The following is an 18,413-nucleotide window of genomic DNA, read 5'->3' on the forward strand; positions in this document are numbered from 1 at the left end:
ACATAAATAATGTGCATCTGCTGTTCCTTTAAAATTATCAAATGGCAGAGTTCTGTATCGTTTTAGTCAGGTTGGTTACCCTTTAACATGGTGCCTTCAAAATGGTTGTGACCTAAAATAATTTTAATTCAAATTAAAGGATCCAGATTCTAATTTCTCTTTACCTCCTTTGTATCAGTAGGTCTGTTAATAGTGACAGAAATGCACAAAAGAGTTTTACTTTACATAAACAGGCAAACTAACCACCTTGGAGAAGTCACCAAAACATAATCAGAGCCAAACCTGCAGTTGAAAACACTGATGGGAAGTTCTGGCTGCCTTCTATTAATTTCTCTAAATAATTACATTCCTTTGTATGTCTTTTTGAATTCAGTGTTTTTCCTAATCGTGGACTACGTCTACACTACTGTTTGTTCATTTAGAAACACTGATATTAGTTTCCATTTTTACCTTTTGTTCACATTACGTCAGTGCTCATAAACCCTGAAAACTGAGACTTTTTGAAAATGCTCTCCAAAAAAGCCACATACTGTACCTCTAAAAACACCAATCTCGGTTGTTGGTTCGAGTCCTGTAAATGCCAGAAGTGACTCTACTCCATTGGGCCCTTGAGTGAGACCCTTAACCTGCAATCGCTCCAACCTGGATATGACGTTAATCTGAATCCAGCTCTGCAAGCAGCTCCTCCAACTTGCAGGGAAAACTTGGGGGTTGGTAGCAGGATTGGCACTTCAGCCACCGTAAAAAAAAACTCAGACTGTTCCAGTGTGGTGCTGAGGTGTCCCCCGTTCCATTGCAAGGTTGCACTCTGGTTCGTTGTGCGGTGGGTGTGGCAACGCGTTGTGATCAGCACATGCTCCCAACTTCTTATCGTGACATCATATTGTTTCCTGTTTGGACACTGGTATTTGAGGCTTCTGCTGCTGCTCTCTACAAGGAGATCTTTCCAAGAATTCCCCATGGTGCACTTGTTTGTAATGTTTTGTGACAAACAAAGTCACCCTGACCATTTCTGGGGTATCTGAGATTGATGGATAAACCTTGTCTCACTGCTTTATAAAAAACATTATTTAGTCCTTTCTGGATATTTTCAGGGTGGCACAGTGGGTAGCGCTGCTGCCTCGCAGTAAGGTGACCTGGGTTCACTTCCCAGGTCCTCCCTGTGTGGAGTTTGCATATTCCTCCCACAGTCCAATGACATGCAGGTTAGGTGCATTGGCGATCCTAAATTGTCCCTAGTGTTTTGTGCGTACTGCGGTGGGCTTGTGCCCTGTGTTGGCTGCGATTGGCTCCAGTGGACCCCTGTGACCCTGTAGTTAGGATATAGCGGGTTGGATGGATGGATGTTTTTTTTTCAATCCTCACTATTGTTTTGGCCTATGAGCTTTATTTTGTATCCTATTCTGGCTTTAATGAAAGATTTACTTGTTTTCCTTTTTTTGACTTTCAAATTCTGCTGGTCATTTTCATTTTCTTTTACTGGGTCTTGTGAGTCAGTCTACACAAGAGGTGCTCTGAGAATTTTGAATGAAGACTGTTAACAGTGGAAAAGTTGAATAGACTCTCAATTTAACTTTCTCAAACTTGATTAATCCAGTTCAAGGCTGCAAAGCATGGCGCCTATTTGTACAAAGCAGGAAGCAGCACCAGACAGATAGCCAGGCCATTGCAGAGCTCTATTAGAATGCTATTTTATATTTATTTTATTTGATTTTAGAACATAGCATTTCCGATGTTAGCACTGCTGTCTCACAGCACTAATGATTACACACTTGGTCAGAGCCCTAATGATTTTGTGTATTCCTCTCAAGTCTACGTTGGCTTCTTCAGAGTATTTCTGTTTCCTTGCACATATTAAATATATGAACATTAATAGTTATGAATACAAGGACGTGACCAGTTGTCAACAGGACACCAGTCCACCACAAATCACACACAAACACAATCATGCTTAATGTCTTAGGTTCTGTTTTAACTTTTTCTTATTACACAATGATATTACTGTGTTATTTATTTTACATTTTGCTTCTTGTGACGAGTGTAGAAGACTTTTCCCTTTTTCTGTCTTTCTCTCTATACTTGACTCAGTTCATGTCCTGTTCAGGTCAGCATGGTCTATCCAAAGCATTGAAAACTGGTACAATATCTGTATGTACTTTTGTGAAAGAAGGTTATCTTTAAAAGTAAAGCTACAAATTTAAACATCACTACACACCTGTATTCCAAGCTGAAGCTGGTTATGTTAAGGTAGGTCTAGTTTTACTGCCACTTTTGAAGCAATGCTGAAGTTGCAGTGCAGTTCCTGGCAAATCTCTCAGTCCCCAGCAAGGATTAATGTCATCTCTATGATGCATGAAGACATCTACACAATACACATGCACTGTTACGGAATAGCCCTAGTTTCATCAATTTTAGCTTTCTCCGTTGACAGGCATGAACGCTTGAGGCAGCTTCTCTTTCAATGAGACGACTCCTCTTTTTTTTAGTAATTTCACTTTAATGTTAGATTATATCTGTGCTTAACACTGCAACTGTACTCACATCTATAGGGTATAGTATGTCCCAGTAAAATTCAAATGAGAAAATCTAACGAAAGAAAGAGAACAACCAAAGCAGTTACTGCAACACATTATGGTCTAAGGAAGGCCGTGCCAGAGGCAGAGACTGACACTGAGGAAGGGATTGGGTTAGGGTTAGGGTTAGGGTTTGGGCAGAAGCAACCCCATAAGTGGGACACACTGCTGATAGTTTCTGGATTGCTAGTCTAGTAAGGGTAGTAGTAAGGACAGCATCTCAAGAAGAATTCTGGGAGGGTCAGCTATAACACCGATCAAAAGAAAATATAGAGTGTACAGAAAATGTTCAGAAATTAAAGAAATGAACAATCAAGCAAATGGACAATATACATTAGAACATACGTCATATTCAACAAGAGATGGAAAGATTCCATTCAGTCAAATGCCCTGGGCGCTATGGGCAAATGTTGGCGAGAATAGAGAGCACATCTTTAAGAAAATGGAGAATAGTTCTGAGATGAAAATTAACAGCGAGACGAGTAAACTGAAGAGCAAACTAAATTTGTTGGTGGTCAACATAATGATGTGAAGGATATACAAATATCTTGTGTGAAATAACTCGATCAAATGATGGTTTCAATGGATGAAAGAGTGGCGGCTCTAGAAAGCAAATGTAAATCCCATCAAACTATCCATCCAACTATATCCTAACTACAGGGTCACGGGGGTCTGCTGGAGCCAATCCCAGCCAACACAGGGCGCAAGGCAGGAAACAAACCCCAGGAAGGGCGCCAGCCCACCGCAGGGCATGCACACACAAACCCAGCACACACTAGGGGCAATTTAGAATCGCCAATGCACCTAACCTGCATGTCATTGGACTGTGGGAGGAAACCCACGCAGTCACTGGGAGAACATACAAACTCCACACAGGGAGGACCCAGGAAGCGAACCCGGGCCTCCTAACAGCGCTACCCACTGCGCCACCCCATCAAACTAAAATTATGTAATTAATGACACGGCAAGAAGAAAAAAAAGTCTTGGTTTTCTTGAAATATTGGAAAGCTCAGAGACTGCATATAGTAATCACGTCACATTTACCTCTGACTTTTTATTATAAATCTTTGGTGGTGCTATTGATAAGAGACAGAAAATTGAGAGAGTTTATCAACCAAAGCCAAAGCAGTTTTTTATTTATTTTATACCTATCTGGACTTTTCTGTGTCAAATGTTGAAAAGAGAGCCTTACATAACCAGATTAGGCAGAAGCTGTGTGAAGCAGGCATCAGATAAGGCCTGCTTTTCCTTTTATTTATCTCATTTGTTTGTTTTTTTTTAATATAAATATGCAAATTCTGTAATTCAGTATGCTTTCTAACTGTTTATATTTTCAATGTTTTGTTTAATAGTTATATTTTATTGTATTATGTTTCTTATGTATCTGTTTGTTCCTTTTTGTATTTTCCTTGTCTTTTATATATTGAGCCCAAGGACATGGATCCTCCTATTGTTATGAGCTCTGATTTTTAAAAAATTATTATGCAAGTTCTAGTGGATTTTCTAGCTAATTATATATTGAATATAGGGTTTTGATAAGCACAGATTCCAAATCTGAAGTTTGTTTTTGTGTTTTATGCAAGTTTATAAATTGTCTATATTTGTTTTAGTTTATCATAGGGATAAAGTATGAAAAGTAACAGTGATGACCAGAAGATAAGAGTCAGGAAACATGCAAAAATCAAAACCAATAGTCCTTCCTGCATTTCTGAACTACCGAAATGCTAATTAAAAGTCGAATTCTAAGAATCAGGAAAACGGGTCAAAAGTAACATAGAAATCAAACAAATAACAAAAAGCTCTCATACATTCTTTTAGATTACCTGCGCACAAAGAACAGTGAGGGAACAAATAGAGGTGAACTTTATACATTTGACCCTTGGAAGTATAACCATGCAACGCCATCCTGTCCGCCATTTTGCAGATCCTGTTGCTAAGATGCATCCTCCAGTTGTTCACAGGGGTTGTGAACCTGACCTTGTTAGATCAAGGGTGTAAAGGTCGCCTCGAACGGTCCGGTTTTATCCGAGTTTGATGGATAAACCCTTGAATTACCTTTGATTTTGTTCAGGTTTTTGTCTTTGTTAATAGATCTGGTGACTCTTGATTTTGACCTCTGCTAATTTTTTCACCTTGCCTATCTCCTGGTGTTTTTCATAAAGGGCACAGTCTCTCTTTGGGTCAGCAAACCTGCAGCAAAACAACAAGTATATGCATGCTTACATGCACCATAGACTTTCGATGTCTGAAATGTGCATGGAGAACGTGAGGGTTAGTTTTTTAAAGAGAATAAGATCGCTTTTGATTAGTAACACTTCATGACACTGAGTCTGATTGGTCCTCAGGTTCTACAAAGGAAATACTCTATCATGAATTTTAATTTGTAGATTTTAACTAACGCCTCTAAATATTTCTATCACTGCCACTCAGTTGAAGTAACGCCAACTGTTATGATTGGTTACTTTTAAATCTGAACAGTCAAACAAAGGCACAATGGAGAAATATCTACTGTCACACACGTGCGCATGGGAGGCAGCTAAAGGGCTTGAGTGACGGCAGTTCTGAGACAGGCCGGGCTGTGGCAGAGTGCACTGACTCTTTTTCTCACTTCCCTGTAGACCATCCCTGGGAGACTCCACCTGGCTCTCGTGACATCACTTCCAGGACCGAACCAATGGAGACAGAACTAACCGGCGCCGGCCCCCCTGATGTCACGTCCGGGCCTGATCCAATGAGTGGCGAACACGTGCCCGATTCCCATGACCTCACTTCCTGTCTTCCCCTTTAAAAGCCTGCCATTTTTCCCCTTACCCTCAGTCTTGTTTTGGACTCGATTGTATGCACATCAGTGCTGTTGTTATGATAAAAAACGACTTTGCAGCCAGGATACCAAAATATACGGGTGGCTGCCCCAAAACTTCTTTGAGTATGTCTCAGCTTTGTGACACTACGTATGCGTCCCTTGACCTGGCAATATTTCTTTGTACTGTGGGAAGGAAGCAAACACTTAATTCTGTGTACCAAAAATCAGCTAAGCTCATCACAACACATCCCATGTCGTGCACCAAAGAGGGATGGTGGGCCAGGTCAAGATTGGCAGGGGGTAGATGGGATCGGGTGGACACGCTGGCCCTCTGCTCTCCCCCTTTGTGGCTCAGTAATGATTCTTCCACAGGTTCACCTTTACAGAAACTATGTTTGCTTCCTCTAGATAATCAAGTTTAATCGTCTTCTTGGCATTCTGCCAAAGGACACAAATGACTGCAGCAGGGCCGATCCGAGGATCTCATTAAACCAGTAGCGGCGGTGGGTGGTGTATACAAAGCACAGAGACTTAATCAGTTCGAGCTTATGACCGCTACTTACTAGGAATTAGTTGTTCATGTGGATCATTTGCAAGCCCCAGTCTCAACCACAAATAGGGGTCAACAGCTTACCCATGCCTCTTGCCGCCGGGTAGACGTTCATTGATCCATTTGGTGTAGTGCGCGTGTAGCCCTGGATGTCTAAGGGCATCACAAACCTTCTTTTTGTCAATCTCATATGTTGCAGCTGTGCGATAGACCTCTCTTTTTTCTACTCCACATGGCCATGAGTAGGTGCAATTAAACCTTGGAATGTCACAAAATGGGTTATAGTTTTATAATCTCTATATATAATCCAACATCTGTTTGTCTGTCCATATGTCTGTCCGCTTTATCACGAGAGAATTACGTAACAGATTTAGGTCAGGTTTTTCTCTATAATTTACTTGAGCATTCCGATTGATTTTGTGACTTCTCTCATCGTGCTAAGTATGAGAGTTAGGTTGTGGCACTGATTTATTTGTGCAAATTCGATAGAGACAGGCTGCAGGACCTCAGGAGTAGGGAGCCAGGCGGGGCCTTCCTCACTCACACGCCAGCCTCCGTTCGAGTCGCTCTACCTCTCGTCACATGTTGCAGCATACCTTGCCTCTGCTTAGCTAGAGATACCTGTTTGTTTAGCAGACATTATCATCTAGAGATAGTTAAAGAGTAACATTTGACATTTTTGAGAGAGGGGGATCAGAGCTACGTGCGTTGTATAGGGTACCTGCTCATTGGCAGAGATGTCACGGCCACGCGCCCTTCTTCCCATGCGAGGGTGTGGTGTTATGGGTCCACAGCTCACTGAGCAAAGGCCATTTGTTTTAAATAAATAATCACCGCTCTCGCGGCGGCTTAGTGAGGGAGCGTTGGGCCATAGCAAGCCACGGGGCGATCTGCGGTGTGGGCGTTTCTCACCGAGTGCACAGGTGAGGAACTGCCCACATTCGTGATTGCTCCCGTGGCTAATATACTACACCTGCTATGGCCCCTCGCATTATAAAAAGCGTGAGTCGGTTTGGAGAAGGGAGACCAACGAAACAGAAAAAGAGAGAAGGAAACGGAGGTGGGCAGCAGGAAGCAGTGAAGAGGGAGCGAGCAAATCGGTGCAGCAGGAAGTGGGCGAGCGAGCGAGCGAGTGAAGGCTCGCAGGCAGCTGAAGGCAGCCTGGGTGTTTGGCCAACACCTGGGAGAAGTGGTTGTGGTCGCTCCCGCAGAGTTTGCTTCGGAGGGCGGGAGTGACCGGAAGGCACAGGACTTTCTGCGGAAGGTAGTGGGAGTCGGGACTTGGGACGTGGTGTTCCCTGTGTGACAGCCTTGGTCACAGTGGAATTCCCAAGTCACTGTCAGGGGGAGCCGACCGGAGCCAAGGATCGGAAAAGCGACTGACAGTAGCAGCAGGGGTAGGCAGAAGGTCAGCTGCATTGAGAGCGTCTCGCCTGTTGCAGGGCCCGTATGGGAAAAGCAGGTGAGACGCTATCGCTAACAGGAAAGAAGCATCGGGTTTGTCATTTGTTTTTAAAGACGGCTTCCTAAAAAACATTTTAACCTCTGGTTTTAAAGGATTGTTTTTTCTGTTTATTGATTTTTTTAACCTCCATTTTCTTAATGGATTTTTTATTTATTTATTGAACTTTGGAAAGCACTGCACTTTATTTAACACCTGGTTTTGTTTGACTGTTTTAATAAAAGCACTTTGCACATCTTTACCATCCCCTTGCTCAAATGTTGCCTCACTGACTAGCTCACTCGGTAACATTATCGACGGTGTTGAGTTGAAGGACTCCCAAACAGCGATGGGAGCGTGGAGCCAAACCCGCATCGTCACAGGGGGACGCTCTCCCGCCAGAGCTGAACACGATCAGATGCGGTGGCAACATTTGGCGTTGGAGCTTACTAACCTTCCACTTGGCCAGAATTGCATATTTTTTTTTAAATTGATTTTTAAAGTTTGTGCTGTTTCACTACTACATGGGCGGAGCTGCAGGGGACAGCTAGAAGTAGATAAACGAATCCACAGATAGCATGGATTTACTGTTCTAAACTAGAGAAATTGTATCATGTATTTGTTATTTATATAAAAGATCTTCAAAAACCTCAAATTTGTCAATGATGCACACGTTTTCATTCATTTACCCATCCTTCTTAACTCTGAAGCTGCATTTGCACCCTGAATCAATTGCCAGTTCATCACTGCACACACACACATGCACTGTTGTCTAGACTTGGTTAGTATTTTGCCATCTAATATTAATATGAATACTACACGCATTTGTGGAGGTAAACTACAGCAGAGAAACCCAAGCAGAGAGACATTGACCAGAACTGAACCCACGTTTCTGAAACTATCAGGCAGCTATGCCCAGCACTGAACCAAAATAATGTTCCTTTTTTGAATTAACTGGCCATACCAGTTTCTGATCTATATTGTCACTAGGTTACTTATGCAAGCAGGTGACCAGCCCCAGATGTGATGCTGTTCTGTAACAGGACACCCAAATGCATATACCCCACTCATTGGCACTGTACCAAATCGGAGATGCAAGATGTGTGGGAGGACGTATAACACACAGCGCAGATCTGTAGAGGAGGAGAACATGCAGACTCCACAGAGACAATGACTGTGCCAGCACACTTCTCAGCTATGTGTCAGGAGTGCTACTAACGGTGCCGCTCTGCTTTCCCAGCCATTTCCTACTTTATTTCATAGCTTATGACAAGACAGGAAAATTTGACTTCATTTAGAAAATCATCTTCTGTCTTCAATGCATATGGTTCCTGTAGGTGTTTTGAAAGAAGTCAAAGTGGGTTGTGTATCTGAATCAGTCTGCATCTGCTTTGCTTTGTTATTTCACTGACTGATGGCTGCTGCAAGAATTGAATTAATTGAAATTAACAAGAATGGTGTTAATTTTTGCTTTGTAATAACAGCATTGTGGGTTCTAAATTATAAGGGCAAAGTGAAACAATGTGGAATTCTGAATACAGAGTGGAATGGAGAGTTTGGACCTGAAGGACTTTCCTTTTTTCTTTTTGCACAGAGAGTTTATTACTACAAAGGAATGCTTGGTGGAGACTGGATCAGTTAAAATACTAAAGCCCCTTAGCCACTGTCCTAGAGAGCATTATATAAGAACGAAAATGTCTAATTAAACATTTGAGAATAAGCTTTGATGTGCCAAATGGCCTTTTCTAGCTCTTCTCATGTGGAGCCCATTCTAGTATGGCATGTCACACATAGATTGTCTCTATTGTGGGAAGACAATTCCCAGCAATGATCACAAATAACTCAAATTGTTAGCTTCTCTGGGAAAAGAAGCATAAATTAAAAAGTCAACACCCGCTCAAGCATCAGTATGGTTTGGGGGGGTGAGCAAAGAAGTCTTAACCCTTTAAAAGGTTTGTGGCATTGAAACAAAGCCAATGGCCAGGGTCAAAGTCGAAGTCCACTAAAGAAAACTACAGAAGGGGAGGTGTAATGCAGAGGTTTCTGAGGTGACTTCTTCATCTGGCAGATAGCCTCCATTTTATACACTGCCTGTTACACTAAGCCCTTTCACTTTACAAAGTGACTGTTGCTGCGTAAATATTCATTCATAATTTCCTACTATGACTACATTACAGTGAAAAAAGGCGTTCGTTTTAGGATTTTCCTGAGAAATAATAGACATTTGCTGATCCTGCAAAAGACTTTCAAGGATAGAAATACAGTGTTAATCATCATGTTCCAGCCCTGAATTTGTTCATTTTGAGTGTGCTGAAATAGTTACTACAAAGGAAAATACAATTGAATAACACAGAGGTGAAGACCATGCTGCTGCAATGTGCTGGTCCTGACGTCACCCAAAAGGGCTTTGTGGCACTCATTAGGACAATGAAGGAGGTGAATGGAGGAGCCCATCCAATTAATTTTTTTAAGCTGTGGACCACAACATTTCTTTATGAATCAGTTCTTTTTTTGGTATAATTTAAAGTACTCTGCTTATAGTACAATTGTCCACACAGATTTATTATTCATATTATACTGGGCTGATGACCTTTATCTAAAGAAACTCTGCACAAGTTTACAGCTATTTTTAACACTTGCAGCACAGGCAGGTTATGTGACTTGCTTTGAGTCACACAGTAAGGCAGGTGTTTTGTAGCTTAAGGTCCAGTACCTTAGTCTCGACTCCATTTGTACCTTGTTTAGCTGACTGATTCATTCATGTAGACAAGGGCTTCTTCACACATATAAGCTGGAGATTTTGGTAGCACTGAGGCACTGTACACTCTTAACAATAAAGGTGTCAGAGTGGTTCTTCCAAGCAATGTCATAGGGGAACCATCTTTGGTTCTCAAAAGACACCCCCTCTAGAAAGAATCATGTATTTATTTAGACCTGGCAGCATATAGCAAATAACCACAAATAGATCGTAGCAGATTTGTGAAATACCAATGTGTTAAAAAGATTCTTGCGGCACACAATAACACAGGCTAATGTTCGGGTTTTCTTAATCTGTTAGTGTCCTGCTGGGTAGTCTACCACACATTAAAAATTTCAAGGTTTTATCTTCATATGAAGAAGTTTTTCAAAGGACCAGTTTCATATGCAGACAACCCTTCCCAATACGAAATGCTGCTTTGTAAAGCAATGGTGTTATGAGGAACCGCACGACCAAATAAAGAACCATAAGATGGCATTAAAGAACCAGTTAGCTCTCCTGTCTCGTATCACAAGGATACTGTGTTATAATCCTGGGACAGTCACAGCATGTGCGAGATTTGCATGTTCTCCTTAGAATAAAGATGTATTAGGCAAATGTCCAACTCAGATTGGCTCTGTATGTATATGGAGGTGTCTTATGACTGAACACATTCGCACCCACCTTCTGCCTTTAAAGTAGATTAAGCACGTCTTATAACTGATGGAGCTGTATTGGATGTCATTTCTGAATATTTCTGTAGGTTGTGCTACATATTAACAAATGTAACCAATCTTCTTTTATAATACGCTACTGTGGCTATTCGTTTGTCTGTTCAGGACTTTAAATCACCTGTAGCTCATAAACCGTTTGACCAATTAACCTGAAATTTGGTACACAAATATTTACTACACGGTGTTCCAGATCTAATTATGCAGATCCAGATCATCTGGATGACTTTGATTTATGCATGGACGATTCTAGTTCAGTGCAAAGACGATTCTTCATGTCGTCAGGTTGCACACTTCTCGATGGTTCGGGATATTTTGGGTGATTTTCTGTGTAATAAACTTAATAAGTTATAGCATAATGAAAATTGCATAATTAGATTTGGACCACCCTATACTATCCGCTTTTAAGGTGATGATTGACCTCCAAGGTTATTCCTCTTTTTATTTTTATTGTATTCTATTGTAGAATCAACTCTTAGCAGCGGCCAGCTTAATGGCGCCATTCTCATCATATCTTTAATCATTCTTAAGGCATATAATGACTTAAGTGCCAGCTTCAGTGAGAAATTAAAGAAAACGTACTAAGTAATTGCAACACTAACACTGACTTAATTAGTTTTAACACGAAAAGATGCCGACGAAAGAAGAGAAGAAGCAGGCGGCTAGGGTGGAGAAAAGAAGAGCTGCTCAGGAAGCAGCAAGTGCATCAACCTCTGAGCACACGAATGCGAAACGTACAGAGGAAGAGGATGAAAACTAGAAATGCTCAAGTCAAGTGTTATTCGCTGCATGTTATTGTGCATAATATAAATGTGTGGAAGTGTGTGTGTGTATCTGTCCGGCCCGGAAATGCGAGGTTACAGCATGAAGCTCAAAGAAAGCGATTCTGTCGCCAAAGTGAAACTGCCGAGAAAAAAGAAACTCGCTTAGCTGCTAATACATAAGCGAGGTGAGCACATCGGCAGAATGAAACATCCAAAGAGAGAGAAACTCACTTAGCCACTGACAGACAACGGAGGCGAGCACATCAACAAAACGAAACCGTCGATGAAAGAGAACCTCCCTTAGCCGCTAATGCATAACCGATGCGACTGATTGATTGAAGTGCCAGAATCCATGATTTCTAGGAGCCCGGGCTTTTTACAATACGGGCTTACACAGCTAGTATGATATAACCAGGTGACCAGTGACTTGGACTTTTTGCTTGCAGGATACAGTTCCACCCCTGTATTACTGTGACACCCTGAGAACTTATTATTAGAGCTGCTCATGTGAACAGAGTCATATGTGGGCTGTACTGCCTGAATAAACACCTAGAGATTACATTTGGCCAATAATATCAAAATAAATAAAACTGTGTTAAACAATTCCCATTTAGGCAACTACCTAAATCAGGAGTTAGTCCAGATGACACAAGTGGTGCCTAATAGATAGTGCCAGTCTGGACCAAACAGTTTCAGAAAGTGTACAGCTTGCATTATATGAACCTGAGCGAAACATAAATGTGCATACGTTCCGAGGCCAGTCTGTCTAAAATAAAGTTGTGCTAAATATAAAGTCTACAGGCAAAGCTGGCCCATTTTTATTTAAAACATGTAAAAGTGGTTAACCAGATATTATGAAAATGCAGTTGTACAGTATGTGAGAAATTGTCAGGACTTTAGCCAATGCTAGATGAGGTCACTCTTTGACTGCGTGTCCCTCACACCGCAGATTTTAAAAAAATACAACAAAAAAAAACACACTGCAGCAGAAAGCAGGAAACGTCAGGCCACATACTCTGTTCAGAAGATCAGCAAAAGTGAAAGCTGACAACACGGTGTATTTGTAGTTAAATACCACATCCATTAAAAGAAAAATACAAAATTAGGCAACACATCTTAGATGTTGTTATTTATAAAGCACTGTATTCAAGAGCAATGTTAAAAGATCTGTATTGATTGCAAAAATGAATGTGAAATGATCACAATCAAGTACATTATTTATATATATATATATATATATATATATATATATATATATATATATATATATATATATATGCACACGTGTATGTATTTATATTCATTTCCGAACACATTATCGTGCTGTAGATTTAATTTTAAACAAATAAATTTGACATTTTGGCCCATCAATTTACATTCAGTAATCTATAATGGACATGTTTTCAGAAAGGCTTGAAAACTTATAAAAATCAAAAACTGAAAATATAAGTATTCAGACTCTTTGCTGTCGCACTCCTGATTGTACTCGGGTGAATCCTGTTTGCTTTAATTCTCCCTAAAGTGGATTTAAAGTATAAGTTCACTGACAGACTGAGGAGATCATTCCTCCTCCACACTATGCGACTCTTCAGTTCCACCCGGGGGGGAAAAACACTAACATTATTCAAAGTTATTGTCTGTTTTTACATGCATTTTTATTGCTCTTTAATTTAATATTGTTTTTGTATCAATATACTACTGCTGGATTATGTGAATTTCCCCTTGGGATTAATAAAGTATCTATCTATCTATCTATCTATCTATCTATCTATCTATCTATCTATCTATCTATCTATCATATAGTGCCTTTCATTCTATCTATCTATCTATCTATCTATCTATCTATCTATCTATCTATCTATCTATCTATCTATCATATAGTGCCTTTCATTCTATCTATCTATCTATCTATCTATCTATCTATCTATCTATCTAAAGCTTGTCTAGAACTATTCCACCCTCTCAAACATATGCAGTTTTTTAATATCTGGAAAACATTTGGGATTAAATCACTTAGAGATCTCTACATAGACAAACTCTTTTCATCCTCTCTCAAAATGGCACCTCAAACATGAAATCCACTTTTTATTTTAAGAGTTCTAAAATAAAAACCGAGATTTAACCCTTAAACTGGCAATGCATAGAATGTGCAAAGGGAATATAGTCCCATAGATGTTGCGTCTATAAAAAAACAACGAGAATCCATTATATTTTATGTATCCAATGCACCCATTAAATGTGTAGTGAGGATATACAGTATTTAGCTCATCTGCCATATTGCGACTGGTATAAAACTGTATTGATAGATCTAGTCTCTTGGGTTTAAATTATGCACCTGGTTGCTGTTTATGTTGAGTTTCTTTTTTATCTTCTTTTTTATTTGTGTATTTTTCTTCATCTGGTTTTCCTCCCAAATCCTAAAGACATGGAGGGTGGGTTAATTATTCTAAACTGTCCCTGAAGTAGGAGGACCACGCAGTGGACTGGTGCCCAACCACAGTTAGAGAACGTTGCATTTATTTCCAGCTTTATTGACATGATAACATAATACAATGAAATTCCTATTTGCCTTTCTTCTTCAGGCTATTGACAGACAACAGATGAATTCTAACTACACATACAGAATTCACTATATAATAAAATAGAATTCAACAAATATATATACACAGTGTATGTATATCTACTATATAATAAAATTCTAACGTCTATGTGTGTATATCCGGTTTCTCCAAGCAATCTGATTAGTTTTGGCGATGTGAAGTATGAGTGTGAGACACGCAAGGAGGAGTAAAGGCATACAAACAGGAGGGGAACAAAATATCTCTATATGCACTATATCATAAAACACTACGTCAGTTTGGCTATGGTGATGCAACGAAAGAAGATATACGACTGTTAGAAGCATATGAGGCATCTTGAGAGACTCACCTTCAAAGATGGAAAGTGTAAAGCCAGACAGGAGGTGAGAAAGGTGGCTTGAAAAAATGACAGATTCTAAGAAAATGTGTAAAAAGTTTGGGCCACAATAACTCTCAAAATGGCACCTCAAACATGGAATCCATTTTTTATTTTGGGAGTTCTAAAGGACTACCAAGTCAGTTTATTTGCTTTGTGGACTCGGCATCAATGAAGCCACTGCATACATATCTTTAATTGTTTACTTTTGATGTTCATTCTGGCACCGGTTACCTCTTTGATGGTGTTAGCGAATTCTCCTCGTGTTCAGGTACATTTCTACAGATTTTTATGTCAAACCACCTGCTAACCTGACATCAATCTAATATGAGAAGGTATGTAAACGTGAGTCTTCTCCCGTATGTTCCTTCTATTTCAAGCTATTGTAACAGATTCTGGCTCTCTATTACCCTACAATAGAAAAAGAACGTTTGGGAAATTGATGGATTAACGTACTGTAAATGTTTTCTCTGACCACTAGTTCATAGAAAGTGAGCATATAGTACATGTTTAAATGGTTGAATGTCATTGCAAACATTACAGCATGCAGCTCGTGTTATCAAATTTAAACAAGACAACTACAGCATAGTAGAAAATGATTGACATTATACATTTTATTTGTAACAGAGACATTTTAATTAAAAACAACCCTCATTACAAGTGGATGGACACTACATTTCCCCATGATATTGAAACACTGGTCTATCAAGTGTCTACAGTGTTAGGGACATGAAGTTAAAATAATTGTTTTAGTGTCTGGAAAGGTTCAGACAATGAATGTGGTTTTTTTTTTCTCATTCAACATCAATACATGAACATTTTCTCCATAAAGTGCTATAGCCTTACTCTTAGTTAAATTTTTAGCTCTTCCAAAAGTATGAGGCGGGATCAGTTGTTGACATGCTGCTGGTCTAAAAAACCATTTATGTGATAGTGACCCAGTAATGAAGTCTCTTTTGCTGTCTATTTCCAATAGGGACTTTCCATTTTGTCTGCCAAGCAAATATCTCATGGAAGTCATGGTTATTTGCTTCAGAGGAATGTGTACATTTATGTACTTTTAACTCAGAATGCTCAGATTGTGGGGAGAAATGCATAGCAATGAGCCGGATTTCTGCTGACCTTCATGCACTTTTTCCCCTTGGCATACATATAAAACATATTAGCTATGAAATATGAGAGTTTGTTGATGTATGCACCATTGATATTGGCCCATGCTCTGACTCAGGATTAAAGACATCTGAGAGACAAAAGTAACCATCCGTTTTTGGATGTGGGGGGCCCATTATAACAAGCCGTTGGTCACCACACAGACGCTCAGAGCCGTTTCCACAAACTGGCACGTGGATCTGCCGAGTCAGTAGGTGACTCAGGCTCTAGACTACTGGAAAAGAGGTGAACAAGTTACAAAATGTTGCTGATTATCTAACCCAACATGTGATATATGTCTCATTGTCATATCACAGACTGCAGGTTAGTCATCAGAACACATAGTGGAGACACCCATTGGACAGGTACAACTTATCGCATGGCTAAGTAATTTAACAACAGTCCAAAAGAGTGAAAAGTTTTATTTGACAAAGAATGTTTACCATCAGTTACTGTTTGGTTGCATTCTCTCACAAAAGTAGCATTTTCATGAGTTTATTGCATTGTGCCAAAAGAGAGTTTTCTGTACAGTAACAAAGCTCCAAAGGAAATCTCCATACAGTTGTTAAGTACCAGTCATGCTAAAACACCTTGCTCCCAGTGAGAAGAAAACTAATACCATGACAGATGTGTGCCTGGGTCCTGCCTCGCGGCCATGTTTTAGCAGCAATTTTTTTTTATTTTCCACTCTTTCGGAGATAGCGGACAGGGAAAAGAGGCAGAACGAGCGCTAAGACAAGTCTCTGGAGCCAGACTGCGGAGGAGACAAGCGTGGTGGCACATTTCTTTTCCTTTAACGTGACTGGTAAGATTGACAGTCTCTCTTAAGAGTGAACAGTGGAGCAGATGGAATGTGAATGGCTCATTCGTGTATGAAAAAGGTGTCTGAGAAAGAAAGTAGGCGAAGATGAAAATTACCCTGGATGAGTGGTGCATTGTTTATTTTTTTTTTTGCATTTAATTTTTTTTTCCTCAACCAATACATTTTAAAATATTTATTCATCTTATATATTTAATTTTTAGGAAAATACACAATGTCTCCACCATGTAGGAGTTTGTTTAGCTCCTAGGATTTCTAGGACTCATTAATAAGACAGCTAAGCATAATTTGAACATCAGTAAGCATTCCCTCTATTCAACAAAACAATATATTTGTTTTCTGTTATAACTGAAGATTGTTTTTTTTAACCGAGATTTAACCCTTAAACTGGCAATGCATATAATATGCAAAGGGAATATAGTCCCATAGATGTTGAGTCTATAAAAAAACAATGAGAATTCAGTATATTTTATGTATTCAATGCACCCATTAAATGTGCAGTGAGGATATACAGTATTTAGCTCATCTGGCATATTGCGACTGGTATAAAACTGTATTGATAGATCTAGTCTCTTGGGTTAAAATTATGCACCTGGTTGCTGTTTATGTTGAGTTTCCATGTTGTTTTTTTATTTGTGTATTTTTCTTCATCTGGTTTTCCTCCCAAATCCTAAAAACATGGAGGGTGGGTTAATTATTCTAAACTGTCCCTGAAGTAGGAGGACCACACAGTGGACTGGTGCCCAACCACAGTTAGAGAACGTTGAGTTCATTTCCAACTTTATTGACATGTATAACATAATACAATGAAATTCCTATTTGCCTTTCTTCTTCAGGATATTGACAGACAACAGATGAATTCTAACTACACATACAGAATTCACTATATAATAAAATACTATATAATAAAATAGAATTCAACAAATATATATACACAGTGTATGTATATCTACTATATAATAAAATTCTAACGTCTATGTGTGTATATCCGGTTTCTCCAAGCAATCTGATTAGTTTTGGTGATGTGAAGTATGAGTGTGAGACACGCAAGGAGGAGTAAAGGCATACAAACAGGAGGGGAACAAAATACCTCTATATGTACTATATCATAAAACACTACGTTCTGTATGTCCCGTCCCCCTAAGCAATCTGATTGGTTAGCTTAGCTTTGATGTGATTGGTCAGTTTGGCTATGGTGATGGAACGGAAGAAGAAATACGACTGTTAGAAGCGTATGAGAGACTCACCTTCAAAGATGGAAAGTGTAAAGCCAGACTGTAGGTGAGAAAGGTGGCTTGGAAAAATGACAGATTTTGAAAAGCAGACTTTATGACAACACATTAAAGGGGGAGCCCTGGCAAGAGATATAAAATATTTTTTTATTTTATATACTATAATATATATATATACAGGGTGGGCCATTTATAAGGATACACCTTAATAAAATGGGAATGGTTGGTGATATTAACTTCCTGTTTGTGGGACATTAGTATATGTGAGGGGGGAAACTTTTCAAGATGGGTGGTGACCATGGTGGCCATTTGGAAGTCGGCCATTTTGGATCCAACTTTTTGTTTTTTCAATAGGAAGAGGGTCATGTGACACATCAGACTTTCACAAGAAAAACAATGGTGTGCTTGGTTTTAACGTAACTTTATTCTTTCATGAGTTATTTACAAGTTTCTCTTTGTTTACAGCCATTGACATGTCGCAGAGGTTAACACGTGAGGAGCGGATAGAAATTGTGTTGATGTCTGGTGAACGCAGTAACCGGGTCATTGCCGCAGATTTTAATGCAAGATGCAGAGAAAGGCCAGAAAAAGAGAATGCAAATCATAACAGTCATTTTTGAGGAGTGGTGCTCTTCAAATGAAACAGAGGTCACGTGAA

This window comes from Polypterus senegalus, chromosome 18 (genome assembly GCF_016835505.1).
Source record: "Polypterus senegalus isolate Bchr_013 chromosome 18, ASM1683550v1, whole genome shotgun sequence".
Taxonomy (NCBI): domain Eukaryota; kingdom Metazoa; phylum Chordata; class Cladistia; order Polypteriformes; family Polypteridae; genus Polypterus; species Polypterus senegalus.